The sequence below is a fragment of the Agelaius phoeniceus genome, chromosome 4 (genome assembly GCF_051311805.1).
Source record: "Agelaius phoeniceus isolate bAgePho1 chromosome 4, bAgePho1.hap1, whole genome shotgun sequence".
NCBI lineage: Eukaryota > Metazoa > Chordata > Aves > Passeriformes > Icteridae > Agelaius > Agelaius phoeniceus.
Window position 1 is genome coordinate 17798516 of NC_135268.1, and position 26324 is coordinate 17824839.

Consider the following 26324-nt stretch of genomic DNA (forward strand, 5'->3'; position numbering starts at 1 on the left):
AAACCATATACAGAAGATACCAGACCTCTGAGTTAAATGCACACTGTGCAAACATGGAGAATCTCTTCTTCTGCCTAACACCTGCTTGTCCCACAGAAACTGTTTCCACATCACAAGGTGATAATTTCTCCTCTCAGACTGCAGATCCCTTCTTTCTCCACTTCCTTCTATGCTCAAGCATACAGAAAGGAATTTATGACTAAAGTTGTGCTTAGTCTCTGCATATACACTCCTAACCAGTAACCAATTTACAGGGCACTTAGAAATCTGAGAGCAAGCAGAAAATATGCTGTGTACTCTTCCATGCTGGGAAACTCTTCCATTATCTTCAGAAAATGGAAGACAAGCTCTACATGAAGGACATTATTCCCTATGGAGTCATTATAGGATTTCCCTAAATTGTCAGTTTCCTGCTGCTGATGATTTCATATTTCAGCATTTCCAAAGTTCTTTGACTTCTCTGTTAAATCTATTATTAGCAGGGTCTTTAAGCATATTACCCACAGCCATCTTGCAAATATTGAAAAAAAGAGGAGACTTTAAAGGCAGATTTTCTTTATCCAACCATCCATTGCTGATACATTTCCTGCAACTGATAGTGTATACATCAAAATTTACCTATTTTTCACCCACTCAACTCTTTAGGTGTGGTATACACCAAGTACTGAGAACAGTATGGTCTGTGTATCAACTATTTAGCAGCATGTCCAGAGACAGCTATCAGTTCAAAGATTCCACATAACACATGAAGATTTTTGGTCATGGAAACTTGCTTTTTAAATGAGCTCTTTGTGGAGGCCAAAACCTTCCCGAGCAGCTTATACTGTCTAGTTTAAATCCTGCAATTAGGAGGTTTTAGCTCCAGATTAATTAGTAGATAAAGCCACTTGAAGACTTGGAATGCCTATGGTTAGGAAATCATGATCTTCCTTCAAAACATGAGTTGACACAGCACATATGGCTTTGTGCCAAAATCATATGAGTTAATCATAACCTGACCAGTTAACTTGAGTCCCTCAGCCTGCCACTCTGCTCCCCACACTTCAGAAAAATATATAATTATATACTGTATGATTCAGTATGTGTTTACAACTGAACAATTGTTAAATTGACTATACTACCCCTTGAACAAATTTCTAACACACACTCAATTTATGATTCATCTTAAATTCAGTGGTTACGCATGATTTATTCAGTCCTACAGCCACGACATTCTCCATGGCTTAACTGCCCTCAAAGGTGGTGTGATTATTAGTCCTTTTCCTGTTAGGTGGGAAAACTTGGCATTTCCCTTTCACAAGAGATTCACCTACTTGCTCTTTCTGCCCACCTTCAAATGCTTACCAAGTTTATGGTTTCTGAGCCAAGAAATTGAATGGGATTTGGAGTGTAGAGGAAGATCCTCACCACAAAGAACATAAGTCTCAGTATCATTTGACCGCAGCATGAAGAACCTGCAAGAGTGATTTCCATAACTCCTTAGCAGACCTTCCATACAAAACAGACTGCCTGATCTACAGCAAAGACAAATAGTGAATGATGTAACATTTGATTTAGCTTCACACACCAGAATGGACAAAGAACTCCATCTGATCACTATCTGCACTACATAATGTTTTGGTACTTGGACAGATTACAGGACAGAACAAGCTACAGAAGATGGCATTGCCAAAAAAACAGGAAAAACAAGACAGCAGCACCTCCTCCCATGACATGATATGAAGCCTGCTATCACCAAAAAGAAACCCAGAGTTCTGGGAAGTTTTACTTTGTCTGGATGATAAACATTCATATAAGAAGGACAAAAATCCATATTACACCCTTGGGCTACATAACAAAGGCAAACTAGCAGAAACTTTTCCTCTACAGGCCTAGAAACTGAGAGGGAAGTGATTCACAGCATCATCCTTCTTTCCTTTTCTTTGAAGAACATTCCTACAAATAGCAATGGAAAGTTAGTCAGACTGAGGACATACACAGGTGCTGCCCATGTACAAATTATATTTGCTGTGTTGGAACAGAACCAAGCAGAAGGTCACATTAATCTCTGAAGCCATTGCCCAGAGAGGGATTAAGTGAAAGGAGAATAGAAGGATAATATAACAGCGATCCTTGAATCTTTTATTCATACAACTGGCCCAAAGGGAGTTAGACCAGCTAAAGAATGCATCAAACCTTGCTGCCTTCACACTCAATTTGATGATACTGTGTACCACAGCTTAACTCTGTGACTGTTACTGCATGGAGACTCATGCAGTAAAACAGTAACTACAACTGCCTAAAATAAACAGAAAAACCTGAGGCTAAAAAAAATATATCCTCCCTTCAAAACATTAGAGCTCAAGTCTTATATCCTGATGCTAAAAAAAAAATATATCCTCCCTTCAAAACATTAGAGCTCAAGTCTTATATAATCTAGTCTGCATACAATACTTTCATCCTTTCCATGTATGTTTAGAACTTTGGCAACAATGCAAATTTTCTTCCAGTCCTGAATTTTGTATTTCAATTTTATTCTTGCAAAATAAAAAAAGGGTATATTATTTAAAAAGTATTATTTACATTTTCAGTATACAAATGGCATTAACTCCTAGGAGAAAATTCAGCTTCTATCAGAAAATTTTCACAAATGTGTGAAAAAAACATGGGCTGAACCTCTTCAACTCCCATTTCTATCTTTTATTGCTAGCTAAACACTTTGGAGATTATTCATTGATACATCACATAGAAAATTCATAAACACAACACTTAAAAAACACCACTTGGAGAGTAGTCTGAAACAGATTTCAAAACTTTCAAATGTTTCAACAGTTTCAAAACATCCTCTGATAAACTTTGCTTACAAAATACTGAATTTGAATGAGAGTTTATCAAACTGGACCAGTTGTACTGGTTTATCTCAAGTTGCATACACACTTAACCTGAGAAAAAGCAGTAGCAGCAATCAATGAGAAGCATCAAGTGTTCACCACTTACAGAAATATCCAATTTGGTATTAATGTCAAGAGGCAAAGAGGAAATAAAAAAAAAGGTGGGGAGGAACAAAATTTTACAGTCTTGAGATGGAAATCTTAGAGACAGGAAAATGTATTATCTTAGTCTACAGTGGGAAGTTATCCATGGACTCCTCACTGTGCACAAAAGCTGGAATCAAGACTTCATCAGAGAGCTGAGAGAGAAGGACAGAGAGTGTGCCTGCACTAAAGCACACACAGGCTGTTTTAGCCAAGGAAGAAATACCCAGCTTACAGACAAAGCAGCAGTCAGGAACATTAGAAACTTTCACACAAGAAAAATAAAACTGAGAAATCATTATAGATACCAAGCCTTGCTGGCAAAATCAAGGGATTCAGTGGACCATTACTAATCAATTCCAGAGGAATAGTACTTTTTCCTCCAAAAATTGCTTTTCCACTTGGTTTTACACTACTGACCCTTTTCCTCCATGTACCTAGACACTGAATATTAACCCAGTTATTCAGGGGAAATAAATGTATAGAACCATTCACAGCCTGCATTTTAAAAGGTATAGATCAAAATTTTGAGCTTTGGCAAAAACTTTAACTGAAGACAGCTGGCATTAACCCAGATTTTGCTTCTTACCATGCTGACGAGTGACTTCTTCTGTTTTCTAGGGATCTTTTATAATAATTTATCTATATCTTTTATAATAATTTTTATAAAATATCTTTTATAAAACTTGTATAGAGGTTGCTGTAAGGCTTCACCCTTGATTTTAGACCATCAGTCTACAAAGAGGTAATAAAAAAACCCAATTTCTCCCATTAGCAGATGGGAGTGGGAAAAAAAGGAAGGTGAAGGAAACCCAAACTTTCCCAACCCAGAAGTCACGCACACTTTACAGCTGCTTTATATACCCAGGTGCCTGCTGGTGACTAATTAGAGCTTTTTTCACACAGCAAAATCTGAATTCCACAAATTCTTGGAAAAGAGCTGGAAGACTTTATACTTTGAGGTTCCAAAACTATTGTAAAAAGCAATCGCTCTTTTTAGATGCATATTACTTCTTGGCACAAACTTTGTGCTGTTTGTTGCTAGTTTTTTTTCTAACTGGCATTTATAGCCTATCACTGAAAATACATCATAAGACTTGAAATGAATGTTGTCTACATAAAAAAAAAAATATATATATATATATATATAAACCTATTAAAGTCTAGACAGGCAATAGTTTCTCTTCCATTTCTCCAAAACCACTGAAGAGGAAAGCAGAACATGCTGATTTTGCATCAGCAGCAGACTTCCCAACCAGCAGTTCATATTACAGTGAAAAGTTAAATTCTGTGATCTTCAGCTCTTTAATATTCTCAAAGCAAAGGCAATGGGTGGGACAGAATCAGTGATAATTAATGTGTATATCAAAGAGTTCAGTTAATGTCAAGTACAAAAATATTTTCTAAAACATTGCAAACTATATTCTGCACTGTGCAAGCACCAGGAAAATTGCCACGTATCATGTTAAATTCAATTTGCTGATTCTATTCTGCTCACTAATATTGAGTAGTTGAAGACACAAATTCCTTCAGTGTCTGACAATATCACAAAACTAAGGGTTTTGTATTGAAAAATGCTCTGTTCAACTACTCTGTGCAAGGCCAAAGAGCACACACAGCACACATGGTAGTATCAACAAGCACAAGAATCTGATGTTGAGGGAAGTAAGAACAAAAAAATGCCTCTTACACAGCATGTTCTTCCCTTCTTAAGTAATATGCTTCTCATCTGTAAAAGAAATCCAATTATTTATGTCTCCACAAGTTGGTTTTTGTTGTACTTTTCATGTGATGCCATTTAAAATGACAGTTTACTTACATATTTTACCATTTAACCTACTAGTATATTTTCACTTTCCTGTTCAACAACTAAAACTACAACCTAAACTGTGATATCACCAAAGTGTTCCTGTCTTTTTCTCTTCTCTTCCTGAGCAGCTATTTTTACTCTAGAGTCACATGCATGAAAATTAATTCCCCCGATAACTTGACCATCCATCATTTATTCCCTCCTTAAGCAATCTGAACAAAAGGGAATACAGATTCCAAGAGACAAAGGATGAAAACACCAGGAAGGAATTGCAGCTGGAACCAGACAGCTGTTCTTCTCTGAACATCAAGTCAAGCCCATGTGGTTACACATCAGCTTCAGAGGCAGATCACAATAGATTTCTTATTAATCTTTTGGGCTTTTTTTTTTTTTTTTAATGGGTTTAAAGCAGTTCTCAGTTTGGAAGAGCTTCCCATTTCTGTGGTTTCAGAAACTTCAGCAATGTTTAATACAAGAAGTACTAAACTGGATCAGGCCAGCTCTCCCATCCCCTTTCCTGGCAATCACCAGTTTATTGAGTTCCTGAGCTCAAGCTGCACAGTCAAATCTAATAGTCACTAATGGTCTCTGTTCTGTTAACTTCTCTAATCCCCTTCTGAGCACATTTACACTTTCCCCCCACATGACATTTTGTTCCAGTAACACAGCTGCAATTAAGCAGTTCACAAAGAATATTTTCTTTTGTTTGCTGTAAGACAGCAACTTACTTCTCAAATTTCACTAGAAAAGAACATGCTAAAGGTCTTGAAGGACCCAGTCATGCCTCAAAGTTGCCTGACTTTTACTAAACACCAATAATTGTTTGCAGCTATCAAAAAGAACAGAAAATGGTTTCTTCCAACAAAAGCAATAAATCTTCCAGCATACTAAATATTTTCTCTTCTTAAGGCATTGTAAGATATAAAATTTCAAAATTATTTTAAAACAATTTTTAGGATTTTCCTTAGTATTTTGTGACAAAACAACAAAAACCCAGCTTAAAGTTTTCTCCCTTTACACACTATATTCCTCAAATACACAGAGGATAGAACTGGATCAGAGATGAAGGAAAACCAGAAAAATTATTCTTACCAAAACTGTTTGGCAATAAATTGAAACAAACTAACATGATACAATAGTATCAGAAAACCTCTAAAAACAAGAGTAATTTAAAAAAAAAATAAGACTATTTTTATAAAGCATCACACTTCTGAAACACCCAAGTCTTGTGCCAGTCATGGTGAGCACACACATTTTAAATGGACATAAAGGAGCTTTGCACAGCTATTTCAGTAATTCAGTTCTACGTGTTAGCCCATGTGCTTAAAGCTCCAGGCTGATTTGGCTGCTCCCACACATGTGATAACCTAACTGCAAAGCCACTCAATAAATGAGTCTATATTTCTGATGAAACAAACTTTCAGCACTGCCAGCTAGCAAATCTTTTATAATCAGATAATCTTCAAATTCTTTATTAAGGTCATTCAAGGGATTCAATGACAGGGCTCACTGAAAAAAGAAGCTGCTCAAAATTTAAGATTCTTTACTGTTAGCTTGGTTGCTAAGCATTGTCAGATTATAGCATCAGAAGATACCTCTTTCAGGGAATCTAAGTCTAAAGTTCTGGGGTTCCTGAAAAACTTATAGCATATATTTCTTGCAAATCTTATTAAACAGATCACTGTAGCAAGACTTCCCAGACAAACTTCTGATTTTCAGAGTCTGAACAACCTTAAAATAAAAATGGGTAAGAGGATAAATAGTTCTTAAAAACCTACAAAAAACCAAGAAAACAAACAAATAAAGAACCACAGAGAGAAATCAGATAATTATTAACCCTTGAAGACCTTAAACACATAACCACTAAGCTGGGAACACCAAAAGTACTTGCAGCTATGAAGGCCTGAAAACTCATCCCAATCTTTATGAGGAAGAAACCTCAGCTCACAGAAGCCTCCACCACCAGCACATGAGATAAGGACATTCTTGCAAAGCCCATAAATCTGAACTAGAGGGAACTGAAGATTTGTTCTAGACTGTGTGCTCCTTCCTTTTGTTCTAGACTGTGTGCTCCTCCAAAAATTAATGTTTTTCTAACAGTTTTCACAAGCTAGACCTTCTAGGTCACAATTTTCCAGATGCTTTACAGGTATTCTTGCTACCATGTAAAATAATTTCTTCTTTTTTCAGATATAAGCCATTTGACAGCCCACAGCTGCTCTTCCTGTACAGAGCACTGTTAATTTATGGACATACAGACATATACTGCATCGTCTACTGTGATGTTATGTATCAATAAGGATGTCAATAGCATTTGCATTCCACTTTCATCCCACTCAAATTTCCAGTGAAGTTAGTAGGGAGAGCCTCATTGCTCTTCAGGGTGTACCAATTCAGACATCAACCATAAATGTCAAAGTTATTTTTATGGAAAAATATCATCAAAATTTAAGTTTTCCCTAGACTGCAACATATTTTTTTAATATTTCAGTGGATTCATTAGCTGCACTATTGTTTTTTGCTGCCACTTTCTGTACAGTTTTCTAACACTAATTAATAAGCTGAATATTTGTTCAGGTGTTTCTGAAGCTCTGTCTCTAATGGTTAAGAGGAAAGCCCTTCAGGTGCAAGGCACTGGTCTAGGAACACAAAGGAAGATTGAAGTTACATGAAAAGTCTAAAATACAGAGTCTATGAAGGCTGGACAGAATCTCTTTCCTCCTAGAAACCTACCCAAGGTAAATCCTTTACCGAAAAGTGCACAGGAAGCTTATTAACAAATAAATCTCTGCATAATGCATGCATACAGGCACATTTATTTCCTAAACGTCAAATTAATGTGAAGAAGTCCAATTTCAAGACTTATAGAAGTTGAAAGCAAACTGGCTTCAGAAGAACAAACAGAAAATGCGTCTCAATCACTGAAAAATGGTTAAAACACACTAAGGCACTTGAAAGACATACCATAACAAATCCCCTGAAGGAGAAACCAGTACTTATCACCTGTTGAAGCATCCCATTTAAGGAAGTTCCACACAGTCTTTAATTAGGCTGCTGGAAGGATAGCTTCACATAAACTTAACCACACAATTGTCCAGTCAGTGACACATACTACAGAGATGTCTCTCCAAGCACCACGTGTGCTGTTCCTCACTGACATTAAAAAGCAAAGGATAAAAGCAGTACTTGGACCATCCTATCGCCCATTTGCTTGCCTGGGATTCAAACTCCCAAGTTAATTCATTGAAGGCAAATACAGCTTTTACACTGACTTGAGAAAAGAGAGCTATTATTCCACTGGTCATAATCCTAAGCACTAGGAGGGGATTTTCTGACTTTACAGTAAAGGTACCAAAAGGCAAAACTTCTGCTCCATTTCCCTTCTCTGTCTTTTCTCTGCTGAAACACTTAGTTCTGTGAAGAGAGAAATGGGTAAAATCAGTAATAACATAATGCTGGCCCTTGATGAATTGTGGTGAGAGAAGAAAACCCAGCAAGATATTTTACAGCACTGATACCCTGATAAGCAAACTAGGTAGAAAAGTTAGACTGTCTGTGTATGACATGGTTAAACATCCACATGCTTCATTTTTTCACCCCTCTATTGCTTAAGGCAATATCCAAGTCCAAATCTATCACCATTTAAACCAGGCATGACTTTGCCAGGAAGCTTAACTATTTCTAACAACTGAAGTTTCAGACTTTAATTTAGCTCTGTCTTTAGTCATAGATTTCATTTTTAAAAATAACAATATATAGAAGCAGTTAGCAGAAAAAGTCAACTGTCCCAACAAGGAAGATGGAACACATTTCAACACTAAATAATGTTGCTCACAAGTTTGAAATTTTGTAGTTAATATTTCAACACTAACGTCCTACAGGGTAGAACAGACAAGGTTTTATGAGTCAAGACCCATTACCTTTCCCTGGTGACCCTAAGAAAGCCCTGGAACCATGTGCGTCACAGGTTTATTGGGGTGGGTTTTTATGCCCTCCATGTAGCCATTCATGTCTATCTGAAAACTGGAAAAAACACGGTGCAATATGCCCATGCTATTGAGATGCTGAAGAAATTAATATTAAAAGGGAAAAAACCTTATCTCAAGCATAAAATTAATCACTGGGAACCAATTCCCCTGTGCAAACAAGGAGCTGCAAATGAGAGTCTCTATACCCCTAGAGATTATGAGATAAACCCTGTTCTGTCTGTACTCAGCAATTACTTAGAAAACCTTTGCACTCAGTTCCTTGGGTTTTTTTTTCTAACCTTCTAACAGATTTTCTAAACCTTCTCTTTCTTTCTAAACCTTCTCTAACAGGTTTTGAGGGCCTGCCCACTACATGACTGGAACACTGGCTGTGACATGAATAAAGGTAGAGACTATAAAACAGACATGAGACTCAGAGACCCTTCCATCTCCAAGCATGCAACTTTACACGAAAATTGTTTACATTAACAAATCTTTATGCCTTTCAATGCTATTTCTGAAACAGCATTTAAGTCAACAAAAAATGCAACAATTTCAACAACGTTGTTGCAATTGTGCTACTGCAATGAACTCGTATTTATTGTTAGTTTCATACAGCACACAGCATGGTGCTAAGATTCCAACACACAAGGATATCCTGGAGTGTGCCTGGAAGATTACCCATCTGCCTGCTAAGAACATCAGCTGCACCTCTGTACATATACAGATGTAGCCAAAAAAGCTTTAACAGCTGCTGTCAAACTGGATGTGAAACACACAAGAACCTGGTATTTCCACTGATTTATCAGCTTTCACTATGATGAAAAGCACATCAAAAAATCAGGCATTTGTATGCTCTAACAGCCTTCTCTCCTCATCAAACAAGGGGAAAAGCTTCCAAGGACAAATCTGATAAGAAAAAGCCTCTTCTTAAGTTCTTTTACTTGAGAAATAAACAGGGGGGTTTCCTAACAAGCTCAGCATCAATTTCAAGCTTACAGCACAAATATAAATCACCTGCAAGAGCGTTGCTCAAGAAAAGCCAGCCATAAAGACTTCAGCTCCAGAGCTACTTTTCTAAAAAAGCCAGACTTCAGATACACCATTTCCAATGTACCTCTCTGCACATGCCTGAAGCCAAGTACCCACACTACATACAAATACTCCGAGAAGATGTCAACACCACATGAAAGCCATCTTCAGATTCACTTTCAAAAACTTCAGCCATCTCTATAGAATGGTCCCACCCATGTTTCCCCCACAGATACAGATGAATGCTCTTTAGGAAGACAACGCCCAAGAAACACATACGCACAAAAAAATTTCACCAGAGTTGGATAAAGAAACCATGATACCCCAGAAAATCATGTCCTTCTGCTGACAAGGCAGAAGCACACAGAAATTAAAAGTCTCAAAGTCTGCTAAAAAAGCATGATGTTTTTGACAGCATCAGATTAGTTCATTAAGAGGTTTGTGTTCAGTTCAAATCTGTGCACTTAAATTTTCATCATTTTTAGGTCAGTCAGTTCTCCCTGAGCTTTAATTTTAGCTGCAAAGCAGGAGATAAAACTTTTGTCGCTTTTCCAAGTGTCCCATCTCACCAAATTTAATGACCAATTGTTTGAAGCAGAAATCAGGAGCTAACATAGAACCTAGTCCTAAATCTGACATGAATTACCTTACCACCTGCACATCCTTAATACTCAACATCCTGCAAAACTACAGTATTCCCTATAAATACCAGCAATCAAAAATGAGCAGTTTTAATACCAGGTCTCCTTTAATTCTTGACATAATACTTGCAGACATTTCTGTGGCATATTTAATTTACACATAAAAGATAAAGGACAGATGAAACCCTGAGAACAAAGCCTTCCCACATCTGTTATTCTTTCTACAGTGTCATAACTGGAGCAGATCTCTATCCTAACCAATTGGATTTCAAACTCACAGGGCATATCATTGTCCCAAGGCAACCTACTCAATTAATTGCCTTTTATGAAAGCATTTGAATAGATAATGATGCACAAAGGACATGCCTGGTTCCTCACCAGGTATTTAAGTGGCACAGGAGAAAGAGAAGCCCAGATGAAATAAAAACGGCACCAAAGAGTCGTCTTGTGCCCTTCCCATCTGTAAATGCCAGCTTCCTTCTCTGTACTTCAGGAGGAGGTGGGGCTGGGAAACACTTCTTTCAGAAGTTCCACCCTTCTTTACAGATGCACAGATTTCATTAATAGTTAACTGGCGACATACAACATTAACTTACCCTGGTATTCACAGCTTTCCATCCACGCTCGTCCCATGTAAGCGACAGCTTGGGGCAACTGCCTACCAATATTTTCTGCACCATGACACCCTACACCAGGACTTGCTTTTCAATCTTTTAGTCTCACTGACTAGCTCACTTTGAAACAGTAAAATTCCAGTCAAATTTTTCTGTGAGCAGAGGGGAAAAAGTGACAGTCTATTGAGCTGATAACCAACACTCTTTCCAAAAATACAGCAATACTTAATGTTCTTAGGTTTAACAAACTACTTGCAAAATCACTTTGAGTTTCACCATAGTGGACTAAAGGTTCCAGGCTTGTCACGCAAGTAAACTGGAAAGCCAAAGAAAATCATTCCTCTTAAAGAGCTGACCTTACTCTTGTTCAGGTTAATAAGTCTTCACAGGTGCTCTGGAACAACCACTACAGAGGCTCTTGAGTGCAAGGTGTCCTTCACTGTGAAGAACTTTGAACAAGAGAATGTCAATATTAACAAGGCCCTCTAGGCCATAATGTCGTGTATTCCAACATATAAATATTTGAAGCCATTTAAGTATGGCAGCATTCAGAGACCTCAGTGATAAAGAAGAGCTTTGTGAAACTGACAGGCACTTCAACAATAAACTCTATTTAAGAGTCTGCCCAGTCTCATTTTATCTAATTACTTACCTCCCTTGCAGGAATAGCATGCTATTAAGGTTTGCTGATTAAGATTTGAAGGCACTTTGAAGATTTATTGTACCATACAACCACTAATTATTATTGTTCATACCTGCATTTGGTTGGAAGAAAAATAGCTATGTGCCAAATAATTTCTGTTCCAGATGTAAAAATAAAAATATTTGCCCTGCTGTGCTCTTTAAGAAGTGAACAGCTAAAAGACTGCATTTTTACTTTCAGGCCTTCTCTGTGATAGTCAGTCTGTGTTAATCACATGGCTGAAAAAATCCCACCATAAAGGGAAAAAAAAAGCAAAGACACTACAATTTCCTGCCACCAGGACAGGTAACATTTATGCCCTGGTAGCTTCCCAGTCTCAGGAATCCAATCTCCTCCCTTTCCTGGACTTCTTCAGTGCTTCCCTTCAAGGCACTGAAAATGCCAATGCTTCGCACAAGTTACAATGCTATGCACAAGTTATCACTGGTCATGATGAGCAGTCACAGTGGCTATTTACCACTCATCCACACAGTCCATTTTTACTTTCAAAGGCCTCTGAAGCTGTAAATAAACTACTGGGTCACATCCTTTCACCAGGCTCTGTTATCCTGCTGAAAATACACCCAGTGTACTCAGTTGTGCTTTAACATTCTGCCCAATCTTTTCACACAGATACTTCCTCGCTCTTCCATCCACTCAGATATCCTTGAGCCTGGGGTTCTCACAGCCTTCAATTCCACTCAACTACAGTCTTGGAATTAAGAGGGGTTTTCTTAATTAAGCTGTTAGAACAACACCCTGTGATACAGCCCGTCTCCTTTTACATCTGGTATATTTGAAAGCGTTTACTTTGACTGTACCTTCAACTTAAAAAAAAAACCAAACCACCACACTCTGATTAGGAAAAAATCAATATAAAAACTCTGATCTAAATAAGGTTCTTTTTCTTTATCATGCACAACAAAAGGAAAAAAAATAGCCTCGTTATGGAAGGAATACATTATGTGCCTTTCCACTCACCAAACAGGGTTGTTAGGTTAAAAATGAGTAATAAAGTATCTTGAAAAGTTAGACTGTATATTTTTCTCTTTCTTGCTGTCATTCTCTTCTTTCCTTAAATTACTGCTTAAATTCTAGAACTGTTCATGGAAAGACATGCTTGTTGGCAGGTAAACAAAAATACTCCAAGTGAAACACATCTGCTGCATGTGAAACTGAACAGATATGTCCAATTGATAGCACTAGGAGCGGTAGCAAATTCTGTTGTAACTGCACCACCAAAAGATCCTCTGACTAGATTTACTCTTTCCTCATCAATATTTCTTGCACAAGACCCAAAGTGTCTGTTTTCTCATTTGTACCTCTATTGAGGCTGATTCTAACTCTTGCAGAAATGTCTTTAGATCCTATTTCTGGCCATCCAAAGACCAACTTGCACAGGTGACGTTCAGTCAGAGGCCTGATGCTCTGATGTGAACAGTGACGGCAGTCCTGCTCTGGAATGGGCACTAAACATCACCATTTCAGCAACCTGAGCCCAAACTAATGACCTGGGAGTCATGACACCTCGGAATGTATATATTCAATATACAGATTTCTCACAAGAGGTTCTACCCTCAGGAAAATGTCTGTGCATTGTGACCCAGTTTCGCTGCACAGTTTCACAAAACACGTCCTCTTCCCTGAAAAGGTTTCAGGAACTGATCACGGTTACTGCCCCAGCTAGTTCCACATGCAAAGACTTTCATATTCCCTTCTCCAAAACTCACACCTTAATAAGATGGCTAGACACAGATTACCTGCAACCAACCTTACAGTTTCCATGTCCTACATTTACTTCTGATCCTACCTACAAAACCAAACCGGTTCCCAAATGTTTCCCCAGTAAACAGGAGGGGTACGGAACAGCTCCTGGCGGTTCCCTATGAAGTCACTGCCTTTGTTGTTTTAAACATGCAATTTAAAGAGAATGACACAATCTAGAATATGAGAGAGATTATCCTGCGGTCTGCGGAGGTGTCGATTGCTGGGAGATAAAAAGCCAATGAAACCTACGCTATTTCTCATCACCGGCCAACAGATTTATCCTTCATTTCTGCTCCTCCAAAAACGTTAATGAGGAAAAAGTTTCCTCTCTGTTAACAAGTCCGAGGGCCGCGGGGGCTGCTTTGTTTGGCTGGCGCAGGCAAACCCAAGCCCTTCTCGGCCGGCAGAGCGTGTCCCGCTGCTGCCGAGCGCCCAGCCCGACCCCACGGCACCGGGGCTGCGAGTCCCGCTGGGAGCACCAACATCCCCCGCCGCTGCGTGCGGCCTTTCCGCACCTCTCCCACACCCCGCCGCCGGCCCCGCCGCGATCCGAGAACCAAAGCCAGGCGCTCCCACGCCCACCGGCGGCCATCCCTCCGGGAGAGCCCCCATCCCTCCGGGAAAGCCGCCGCCGGGATGGCTGCCCCGCTCGGAGCGGGAGCCGCGCACCTACCGCCGCTCTGGAGCCGCCGTCCGCGCTCGCAGGGCGGCCACGGAGCCGAGCAGCGCGGAGCTTCGCCCGGAGCGGCGGCGCAGGGCTGCGCTGGGAGCGCGGAGCAGCATCTCCTCCCCGCCGGCCGCCAGACCCGGCGCGGAGAGGGCGGGAGCGGCGGCGCTCCCCGCCCCGCGGCTCCCTCCTTCCCTCTTCCCTCCCTCCCGCCGTGCCCGGCCGGCCCGCAGCCGCCCCTGCCGGTGCCCCGGTACCTGCGGGCTCGCACGCGGCCTCCCGGCCCCGCCGGCCCGGCGCTCCCGCTGCCCGCTCCGCTCCTCCGGTCGCTGCCCCTCAGGGCCGCCAGCAGCAGCGCGGGGAGGCGGCGCGCACCGCCCTCCGCCCCCGAGCGCCGCGCCTTCCTCCCCTCCCTCTGTCTCTCCCTTCTCCTCTCTCTCGCTCTCTCTCTCCCTCCCGCCCCCGGGGCGGCGGGGAAGATGCCGACACACGCCCGGCCCCGCCCGCTCCCTCCGCGCCCCGACCGGCCCCGGCCCCGGTCCCGGCCCCTTCCCGCCCTCAGGGTCCGGCCGCAGCTCCACAGCCACTTGAGGGTTGACTTGGGACTTGGCTCTCCTGGGGGCGAACTTCAGCCCCGTTCTTGGCCCCAAAGGCGATTTTTTTCGTTTCCTTTTTTTTTTTTTTTTTCCCGGGGATGATCTGGCTGCTCCCAGACCTTCGCTCTTCAGCTGGAAGTCTTGGTCCGCAAACTTGAACAAAAGCCTTAATGCCAAAGCTTTCAAACGCGGCCAATTGTTCATAGCTGTCAGACAAACTTTGGTGAGGGAAAGGTCCACTTCATGAGGTGAAAAGTTGGGGTGGGTTGCCTTTTTTTTTTTTTTTAAGGCTTCTTTTTCCACTTCGAATGTGAAATGCACTGTGGGAACCCACTGCCCACTTGTGCAGTGGGGTTGGAGCTTCCCCGCCGGGTTCCTCTGGAGTTTTTGTAGTAGCTCTCTCTGTGGAGCCGGACTCTGGAAGAAAATGGTCACAAAATAGCACTTTCAGTTGCAAAGAATAATGCCCCAAATTCGGGCTGTGCAAAAACAAACTTTCAGAATGATAGTCTGGAAGAGTAATTTCTGTTTGAAAAAAAAAATTAAAACATTGTGAGAGCAGTCGCTTTAAAGTAAATAAAAATATTTGACTGTAACTGTTTCCTAGTAAAATACCAATTGCTTTGTTTTAACCAAAGTGTTAAGGACTCAGCATAAAAGTCAGTCTGCCATAACTAATAGTGTCAGGGACTTTGTGTCAATCATAACAAAAATAAACATGAGTAGTAAAACTAATTTACATAGTAAGAGGCTACAGTAATCTGAGAGGTTGTTAGTTATGTAATTTAAATATAATTTTCTTGTAATACAAGTTCTTTAAGTTGATAACTATCTGCTTACATTTTAAGGTGAACTGACTGTATTGGTATGCACATTCCCAAAAGGAGCTCATTTTGGTCCCTGTACATTTATACATTCTATGGCACCTCCTCTTTCTACAGGTCACTGTCTCACTGAAAGAGAGTTTTTAATATGTTAATGATCTGTAATAGATTTCATCTTAAAACTCTGTTTCCACACTTCAAACCAATTCATAGTGGACCTAACCCATGCCACTATATATTCTGTCTTCACTTTATTTGAAGGTAGGCCACAGAAAGAATTCTTTGTAGGAATATGATTTTCTGCAAAGGTGCATTATTAACTCAAGGAAACAGAATGAATGAAGCAGGACTCGGGGAGGTGTTAAAACCCAACCTATATAACCAGTAAATATTGTATACTTGTACTAGAACACACCTCTCAATATACAAGTCTCCTCCCCAGAGAGTCATCTCCCTTAAAAGACTGTAAATTTGATTGTAATTTACTTTCCTCAAAAGAAGATTTATTTCCTTGTTCTTCATTCTCCTAATGAGCATCTGTTTGGGACAGCATTTTCCTTGGTCTTGTCAAAGGTATGTGAATGCCTTAACAATTATCTCATTAGACTATTTGATTATATTTTTAATTAAACATTTCAACAAGGAAACTTGGAGCTTAGGATCAATGAAAAATATAATTACCATCTTCATCTACTGTGCATTTTACAGGGATGCAAATACATGGAAAACAATGCCATTACTTTAGAAACTTCTTACATCACTGGCTAAAAGAAAGACGTAGCATGTGCACAAAGACTGATGCCTTGGAATGCCTCCACTGTGGGAAAATGAAATGGCTTTTGTCAGTGTGGTGCCTCTGGATTTGTTGTGAACACAACGCATTTACTGCAAAGATTGACATTCCAGTACTTAAGAGATTCCTGAGTGTGACTTTTTCCTTAGCTGTTCCGAGGAAGTTTCCATGCTAACCAGAGTTGCAAACATTACATTTTCCTCTGAAGAGATTGTCTGGTAAATAAATGTCCTCCAATTACTCCACCATCAAAATCTTGCATCATTTACTTATAGCTTATGTTTAATGTAGTGCAACTTTGCTTAAAAAAAAAAACAACAACAAAAAAAGCCAATTTATATTATCTACTGTTCATGTTAAAACTTCCTTAATACAAAGTTGGGTCTCTATCTATGCCTAAACTGGGAGGTTCAAGAGCACCTCCAAGTTCCTGGTTTGGGATGCATGTCTGGCCACACCTCGACTGTATACTAGGACAAAACCTGTACATAAACTGGACAGAATCATCCCTTAAGCTCAAGAGTGTAGGCAACTGAGAACCAAAAATTGTGTGGCCTGCTGCAGTGTACATGTAAAGGTCAGTTTAGAGGGAGACTAAGTCTGACAATTCAAACCTTGCGATTAATGAAAGCCATAAAAAAGAAAAAAGAAAAAAGCCCAACATAGGGGCATCTTACAGTAACTCACACACTTGGCCCAGAAAGCACATTCTGTTTGTCTGTATTAGGTGTTGTCCTTATATTATCTAAAAGATCCTAAGAAAATTACATGAGTGGCTCAGAAAGAAGCAGCAAAAGGAAATAGCTCCCACAAAGATTAAATCTCTGGGAAATATTAAGACAGTACAGTGACTGTCTGGGATTTTCAAAAGCGACAATTAATTTTGGGTGTTTCCCTGTTTTGGTGCACAAATGGGGACCTCATTTTCAAAAAGTACAGAACAAGTGGTATCTGAACTTTGGCAGCTTGATTCACAGATCCCTTTAGAACTATTGGCCATTTTATATTCTTTGGCTAAATGACAATCAAGGGATAGGGAAAACGCTGCCTACAAACATTTGATGAGGCTCAGTGCCAGTGGGAGGAAGTATTTTCAGTCCCCATCTGCAATAAAATCTATTTGTAGGTTAGTGCCAGTGAAGTCTGTGCCTGTGCTCCTGTTGGCCCTATATCATCACTGTTGCAAAAAAAAGAGGCATGAGATATATTTGGGAATATTGGTATCTTGTAAAAAAAAAAGGAAGTTCACTAGGAAAGTAGTTCTTACACCAAGACTTTTAGCTCTTGAGGATAATCTTCAAGAAAATCTAATTTACAGGAGCTAATTAGCTCTAGATACTTAAAACCAGACTGGTTGAAATAGTAGTAAATATACAGTAGAGAACAATCTTGCCCAGACAGAAACTACTTGTTTGAACTGGCCCTCTCTGCATTTGACTTTGGAGTCTATCTTAATGAAGGTTTTGTTCAGGAATATTACAGTGAAGAGTTAAATCAGAGAAGTGGAAGAGAGACATTAGAATGTGTAGGGAGAGTAGGAGAAAAGGACTTGTTTTCATCTGAGATTTGAAATGAGATGAAGGGTCACCAAGGCTGAGGAATACACAAAGGCTGTCCCAGACTGCAGCCTGTTTGGAAGAAAAGGCTCTCACATCAACAGTAGCTAGATTGTATGGAGGGACAGACCAAAGTCTAGACAAGTTGCCAGGGGCACAGGGGGGCACAGAGAAAAAAGATTTTTTTTTTCCAAAATTTTAGTGTTTCTATTATTTCTATAACTCTACAATTGACGTCTCTCTGCTGACCAAATTGTAAAGGCCAGGCATTGTGCATTTGGAATATTCTTCTGTTGTAGCTCTCCAGCATCTACAAGCATTGTGTTTGTCTTCAATCAATTCATTCCTCTTGCTGTAATGCAACGTGGCATCATCCTGTGTGCAAGTGATAGCACAGCTTCTGCTGAGAGCTCCATGGCTCCCTCAAACAGAGAAAGAGTGACTTGTACAAATGACAGCTTTCTATTTGGCTGTTACCTTCAGTACTCACAGGTCAACAAGAAATGCTTTTTATCTAGTGGTGAGTTCTGTGATTTGGGGGTCATCCCCAAATTTGTTTTTGGGTTTTGGTTTCATGCAAGGAAAGTTGCACAATGACAGTTTCAGTAGGTGGCTGTCTGCAGGCAAACAATCCAACATTTGCAGTGTGTGCATGGCTTTATTACTCTTCCCGAGCTGTTGGAATTCCTCGGGTGTTTTTGCTAAGGTGACAGAAATGGCTGGAAACTAAGTTGTTCATATTCATCTTTAAGGATTGCATGATTTTGCTATTTTTGACTAGCAAATATGTGCATATTCAGATGGGGGATCTTAAGCCTAACTGGAAGGGATGAGATCTGAATGTAGTAATTGCAGTGCTTTTCTTTAAAAGGTGGTAAATCCAGTAAAAGTTAGCAAACCAAATTAACATAACCCTCTTTTTCCTAACTTTTTTACCACTGATTGTTGACATCTGTAAGGTTTTCTTTTTTTCAGTTTCTGTCATGGATAGCATTCACTCAGGGACACTGGTTGTAGCAACAATGTAACAAACTCTTGGGTCCTGAAAATTGTGCTCAATATTTTCTTCATGATTTTTTTATGTTCCCAGTGCCGTCTTTACAGAGGCAATACCAGGGTCCTTGCATTTCCTAGTAGCAGCCAAAGGTACATAAACAAATGTCTGACATTACAGGTGATGAAATATTTCAGTAAAGGTGAAAATATCTGTGGATGAAGAGATAATAATAAGATTGGCTGATGCAAACATGTTTGTTGACATGGAAAACCAGCAAAAAAAAGTTTGGAGATAGACTCCGGGAGAACATAGCAAGAGAAATGTAGAATTAAAGAAGTAGAATCCCTGTATAATCTACTAAAGGAGCTATCAAAGAGTCAGAAGAAAACAAAAATAAGAAAATATATCTGATGACATTGAAATATTGTACTCGCAGTAATGGTGCTTGAATTTCTTTTCATACTCCTAGAAATCTCTTCTGCCTGCCTGAAAATCACTTAAGGGTATCATTCTCCACAAGAGTTCTACCAGAATTGTTCCATAGTAATTACATTGAAATCTGTGGAATTAGTCCAGTTTTGCATTGAAGTTACAGTGACCATAATTTGACTGTAGCTGACAATTACTGTGACACCTATTTACTCTATAAACCATTGTAATTTATATTTCTATTCACATTTGCCATAAAAAGCTGTGAACTAATTTCACCAAAAAGTTTTCTTGTGTCCTATGTAATAATAAGGATTAATTTAATATACTTTTAAAATTTTTTTGTACAAAACTGTGCTTTTAAAAGCTATGTGCAGAGGTATCTGATGATAAGTTTGTTTTGACTAGGTAAAAAGCTGTTTTGTCATACTGAAGGGACAGAGTTCCACCCTAGAAGTTAACCTTTTCAAACAGTTTCACCCACTGAAGTGGATTGCTTTTAATTTTATTGGAATAATAAGCAATAATAAGTATGTGCTTTTGCATTTGTGCAAGCATTTTTATCAGGATTTTACCTTGCTTTCTTAATTGCTTATTAACACCAAGCTTTCATGGTAATTTTACTCTTTTCTTGCAAAAGTCATTATCAATTAGTTTTGCTCTCATGGATTTTAAATCAAATATCTTTTAAAAAGAAAGAAATACTTTTGAAGAAGAGAACTCCTCCCACAGAGTGAATGGCATCCCTTCATCCTGGTAAATTTTATCTCTAGTAATACACAGGCCAGCCACTCTAGCTGACTTCTGTGAAAATTGCATGTGAACAGCTTTTGAAAGTTTCATATTTTGGTGATTTAAAAAATTATATTGATTAATATAATTATGTAATAATTTTTGGACAATTCTTTCCAGCTTCCATTTAGTTGTGTCACACTGCTTCTCTTAGTAATGTTTTACTGCTTTGTTAACTGGAAAGTATTTTTGAAGCACAAAGCAGATGGAGCAGTGTGGACAGTCTTCCTCTTGTACTATGTATTTCCACAACTTGAAACATAAACAGATTTGCTAAAAGTTATTAGCCCCAAAGAGAAATTTCTTTAGTATCTCCTGGCCATAAATTACTTTTAGAACAAGCAGAGACAGGAAACAATTTGTAACAGAAACACGCCCTTGGAAAAGTTTCTTACTTCTCAGAGACAGGTCATCCTTTAATCCCTGTGAAGGAAACACTTGACAATTGGGGTGAAGTGTTAATGAATTGCTTAATTTTCAATTCTGTCTTTATAGTACTAATTATATATTTTTATGTATGCCTGATAATATTTTGGCATTTTTAACTCCTGCCTCTTGAAGGTTTCAAAGCAGGTGGCTATATGGGATTTGCTAAATCTCACAACACATGGAAGAGTAAAATTATCTACATTTCAAAGAAAAAAAAGCTGAGGCATGGCTTGATATATTCAGGATTATGCGGGAAACTTGGTGCAAAGTACTGACTTGGTGTAAAGCTTTGGTTCCCAATCCCACATTCTTCCTCCAGAAGAGCTGGTAGTCAGAAGGAATCAGACCCTTGCTCTTCTGGAAGGTTTTCCTCTGGCTACATATAGCAGTAGTTAATCATCTATTTTCACTTACTACCTTCCATAGCGAGTCCTGTATTTTTTTTTAATTTAAAACATGCCCTTTTCTCCCTGCAACTGTGGAGATTGTTCGGTAGAAGACTATCTTATTTAAATTTCAAAGGGCTTCTTTGTAAAGTACTTCCTTATGGTGGAACCACTACTTTATGCTTTTAAATAAAATCTTTACTCAGCATGTTTAAAAATTACAGGGCATTGCACACAAGGAGCATTTCAGGCTACATTTGCAAGCAAATTTAGTGTGTACAAATGCAGTCAGAGCATAAGAATGTTGTGATCTTTAGAGTAGCCTCTGCTGTTCTGAAGTTGCCACTCTTTGGCTCGATACTACCTAACGTGCAGGAGCCCCCTAAAAACCAAAGAAACTGTATCTCGTTCTTTTTGTTTGGCAGCTTGTGTTTTTAAAAACCCAAGCACAAAATATACCACATGTCCTTACTTATCACATGACTAATTAAAATCCAGCTGCTTTACACTCAGGGATGCATCTTATGTCAATTACAATCAGGCATCATCAGATCCACACAACTTTGGCTGAATCCATTAATGGGAGAAATACAGGGTGAACTGAAGCAACAGCATGGGGTCTTTTTATAGTATCATTAAACTCACAAGCACTTCAAATACCTTCTCTTCAATGTTAACACCAGGGCTCCATGCCATCAGTGAACAGGGACAGAACTGTACAGCTGGCAAGAGGAAAGTCTGCTAACTCCAGTGCTTGCTCGGTGTCTGAAAGGGACAATCTGTGATGTGGTGCTTGGATAATAACACAGCTACCCATGAGATATTCTCTGTCTTTTATCACCACTGGTGTTAAGAATAATCTAATTCTAAAATAAAAGAAGATTTTGAAAATATTACCTTTTCACCTAAGTGAGAAACATGGAATTTTTTTTTCTGTTTCTTGAGCTAGGATTTGACGGTATTGTCAACATCTCAATGTAATTTATCCCATTGCATGGAAAGAGAAAATCATAGTGCTCTAGGGAAGGCACACCTACCATGAATGCAAAAAATGTTGGAGGGATATGTCCAAATCACACAGCATGCCATGACAGCAAATCATAACCACATTACCAATTTAAGATGGAGGAAAAAAAAAAGTTGTCATTAATAGAGTGCTTTTATGACTTGGATTATGTATTGCACAACTACAAATAACACTTAGTCCCCTTTGGTACATATCATAGTCAGTCTACCTGAGGTCAGAATTGGGAAACTGCCATTATTTACAGAGAAAAATATAGGCCACAGCATATTTTCTGACCCTCATGTGCCAGAGGTCCATCGAGATGTACCCTGACAACTTCAAGGACAGCAGACTAATAGGAAAAAAAAAATTCAGGGGAATGCACTCAAATTCAGTGTGACCAAATCTGTCTCTAAATTACCTGGTTTGAATGAGAGTTCAAAAGGAAGCCTAAAATAAGAGTGTTAAGCTGTACTATTGGATCAAACCCTTAGCTGAATGTGCCTGGAGAGAAGTCTCTCTTCTGTTACAGGAAACTCTCTGGCGTCAATTGTTTCCTTTACAACTTTTAGATAGACCCATTGTCTCTAAGGCTTATCAGGCAGAGATTTGAACAAGCAAACTCAGCCATATGTTCTGCACATTCAGGAAAGAAAATATGAAAAAATATATTTTTCATTTCTTATTTTAATCTTAGTGAAATTATCATTGCTAGATAACTGTGGGAATGCATTAGGTATGAAATCACCAGAGGGGAAAACCCCATATTTTTTAAGCTGTATAATAGTGGGAATAAAAACATAACTTATTGAAATCATTTTCTCTGAAGATTGCTGAAAATTGCAGAATTTATCTGTTCCTGGAGAAAAATATTAGTATTTTAAAAATAGTTTTTTAGATTTATATTCCCTACTGGTGTGGCTGCTCTATTCCAATATGAGCAGTGTATTTTCTCTAGGAAAGCCTGAGAGGTTCCAATATTGTAATTTTTCTTTATTCGAAAGAGAAGCTGACATGACATTACTCAATTTTAATATGAATCAAAGGTTTTCTTTTTGACAGTAGGCTGGTCAGTGTCACAATATTCAACTTACCTGGTTAGTGGAATGAGGCTGAGAATTGGAACTACATTAGCTCAAAAGTTTCTGAAGGATTTAGCCAGAGAGGTCTGCCCTCTAATTTAAGACTTCTCTGTATGTAAACTGTGAAATTATTTTTTAAGTGGTCTGATCAGCAGCTGTATAACTAAACATGAGCCCGTGTACTTTGGGTATTTGACATTATTCTAGCAGACCAAGTGACTGCAAACCCAAGCCAAATGCAGTGGTCGCTCTTCCAGGAGCAGACTCCCAAATTTGGGAGGTAGAAGTACATATAGATGGCAAGTAAGAAAAACCAAAATTTTCTTTCTTGTTGGGCCTTAAATTGGAGTCCTTTGAGTGTTGCTATGTATAAGATGTTACTGAGAAGAGAGGTACTTACCAAAAGAAAACCAGGGAGAACCAAAGCAGTCTATGATGTAGTTTGGAAAAGGCAAAAAAAGGAATCACTTTCAAAATTTCACTCTGTGGGCAAGTATTTTTTAATTCCCAAATCCTTTGTGGTTAAGAGTTGTCCTTTCACTTTCTCGAGCAAAAATTAAGAAACAAAGCAACCTGTATGGGGATCTTAAACACTAAGTACATGAGCCATCAGCAAATCAGCAGTCATTTGAGTTGTGCACATTAACTTCCTCTCACCTCACTCCAACCTACAGCAGGGGTTTCCTGTTACATCCCTGCGGCTCAGTCTCCTTCCCTGGTGTAAATTGATATGGTGCAGGAGACTTCACTGGAGATAAAGGACTCCTAGTAGTGCCCCACCTGAAACGTCCATGTGACCTGCCCTCGGAACCTAAACATTCCCAGATCCGGGGAGGTTACAGTTCTGTGGCTTGTCCACACTCTTTCTCCAGGAGTGCAGATGAGATGATTTCACTCTTGGTTGCCTTTTTTGCTCAAGTAATGCTTGCTGCTCATGGGTTTGTAATTCTCTACAGACTTGTTTCATCTTTTGACTTGAAACATTCTGTATATTTCCATCCACCAGCTCATCTCTTTCCATCTCTTTTCTGTCCTGCTCAGGCTGGGAGTTGCTTTCACCAATGGTGCAGCATCCACTTTATTTTATACAGAGAAGATATAATTTCAAAGCATTTTTTTTTTGTTTGAAGTGCATTAGTCTACTCCAATGCCATTTGTCTTTCTATCTAATATCTCTGATGTTCAAATATGGTATGAAGCATAGGAAACATAATAAGAATTATTCTGTTTTAGAAGATGGAATTCAATGTGGTTTTTCTCCGAAAGGAGATATTTCAAGTAAGTTAATTGACTGATACTACCACAAATACACTGAAGGCAATGGAGTTGCACTGATTAACTGTGCCTGCTAAAACAGACTGACGTCTTTGTTAGCATTGGTTGTGTCATTATTACCCAAGAAGGGGCTCAGAGGATATTTTTTATGACACTTCTGGAAAGCTTTCTATTGTGGAATGCTATCAAAATGGATATCCAAAAGCAGGTATCAATGTACTTGCCCACCTTTAAGTGCCTTAACACTGCAGGTACTCTTTTCTGCCTCAGATACATGATTTACTGCAAACCTGTTCCACAGACACTTCAAGTCAAGTAGTTAAATGTTCAAAAAAAGAAATCTGAATCTCTGCTGATTTTGTTCATTTTGTCTTGGGAATGTTGCAGATTGCAATATATTTCTTTACACAAAGGACTGCAGCATGTGATGTGCATCTGTTCTGGTCTGAAGGAAACAAAGCAGCTCCCTTTTCGCCCTGTTCATCTGTTTCATTGTTAAAGCAAATAATGAACAAAAGCAGATAGTCTCACAAATGCATTTGAAATTAGCATGCTATTTAATCTTTCAGTCTAATATTTTGCTGTCTGCATGATTTGGGTGTTTAGCCTGGGTTATATTCTATATAATCTGTTTCAAGTACTTGCAGTGAAGCTGCACTTTCTTGGCACAGGTAGCACACCATTAACATGAATGCTGTGACCAACTCCAGAACAGGCAGGTTTCAGCAATAACCCCGTGGTCCTGTAATGATGTTTAAATAAGCAGAAGGTGTAGCTGAAATTCTAGTACTATTCATACAAAATATTTTCATGGATGTATTTCCTCTGTACCCTCTTTTACTTTTGTGGTAGTTAAATTTACCTGCATTCTCTTGCTGGCTTCTGCGTGCTTTAGCATCCATAAATGAGTTAATAACAAATCCCTTACCTCTGTTTCTCCATTCTGTAGGTATGCAAGCTAACTTGTTATAATTTATAATGAGATGATATCCAACTTTACAGATTCTTAAGTGCAGGGAGGTCCAAGCAAATTTATTTCACACTATGTGCAGGATAATAAAAAATTATTTGCATCATCAGCATAAAAAAGTACTTTAATGCACATCATAGTGTTGTTATTTGCAACCCCTAGGACAATTTCTTGTCTCTGATAAAAACAGGTAGGGAAGAGGGAGGTGATTGAATTCCTGCACATGATTTAAGTGGAGTTGTAGCCATCTCGGGAAGTTTAGCTCCAAATGTTGGAGACTGAATTTGCAGCTTGATTAAATAACACTCTCAGACGGCCTGTTCTGATTTGTAGCACTTCTAGCTAAGAGAAGCAGGGAGTCCCGTGGTGCTGTGGATAACAGAGCCATTATGCAAATGTACAACCTTAAAGTTGTGCTGTTTTCACCAATAGTTTTGTAAAAATCTAATGCCAACACAGAATGAGATTTCCCTCAATAAAACTTGATTTAATTTCCTGGTGGTGTTGAAACTTCAGCCAAAGGTTGGAAATGCTAGACATTTCATTTATATCTAGTATCATAACCAAAATTACAAGAAAACAAATGACCAAGATAAAATATGAATTTTTTTTTTTATACTGAGAGTACCTTCCTATTTCCATTCTAATCAAATCTCTCATTGAATAAAGTCACAGCTTTGTATAAAAAGTATTTATGAACAATGTCTGGAGGAAAGACAAAGTGACTTGTGGTTGTAAATGGATTTCAGTAGCTAAAATAACCCAGTTGTAATCAAAGCACTGGAGTAAGTATAGGCAACATTTTTATGCTATTCCCCAATATCAAAGTATTTGAAAATCAACAAAATAGAGTTAACCCTGGCAGTAAATTATTTTCTCCTTCAGTATATTACTCAATCTTCAATTGTCCTGTAAAAGAAGTGGCTGAAAATATGGTATCATGTCAAGTGTTTACTGCCAGAGTATTGCCACAGCACAGAAATTGACTATATCC

At 39.0% G+C, this 26324-nt stretch overlaps 1 protein-coding gene across 7 annotated transcripts in view; it reads right to left on the minus strand.

The window, feature by feature from the left end:
• The window catches only part of PTPN13 (protein tyrosine phosphatase non-receptor type 13), a 113061-nt gene extending 98432 nt beyond the window's left edge, over positions 1 to 14629 (minus strand). For 4 of the 7 annotated variants that reach the window (XM_077177001.1, XM_077177000.1, XM_077176999.1 and 1 more), the window contains exon 1: positions 14453 to 14626. The gene's annotated coding sequence lies outside the window, so the exon portion shown is untranslated. Of the gene's footprint in view, positions 1 to 14197; positions 14329 to 14452 lie in introns of those variants that run through there. The other 3 variants (XM_077176997.1, XM_077176998.1, XM_077177002.1) reach the window with 3 other exon arrangements.
• Positions 14630 to 26324: the final 11695 nt, after the last annotated feature.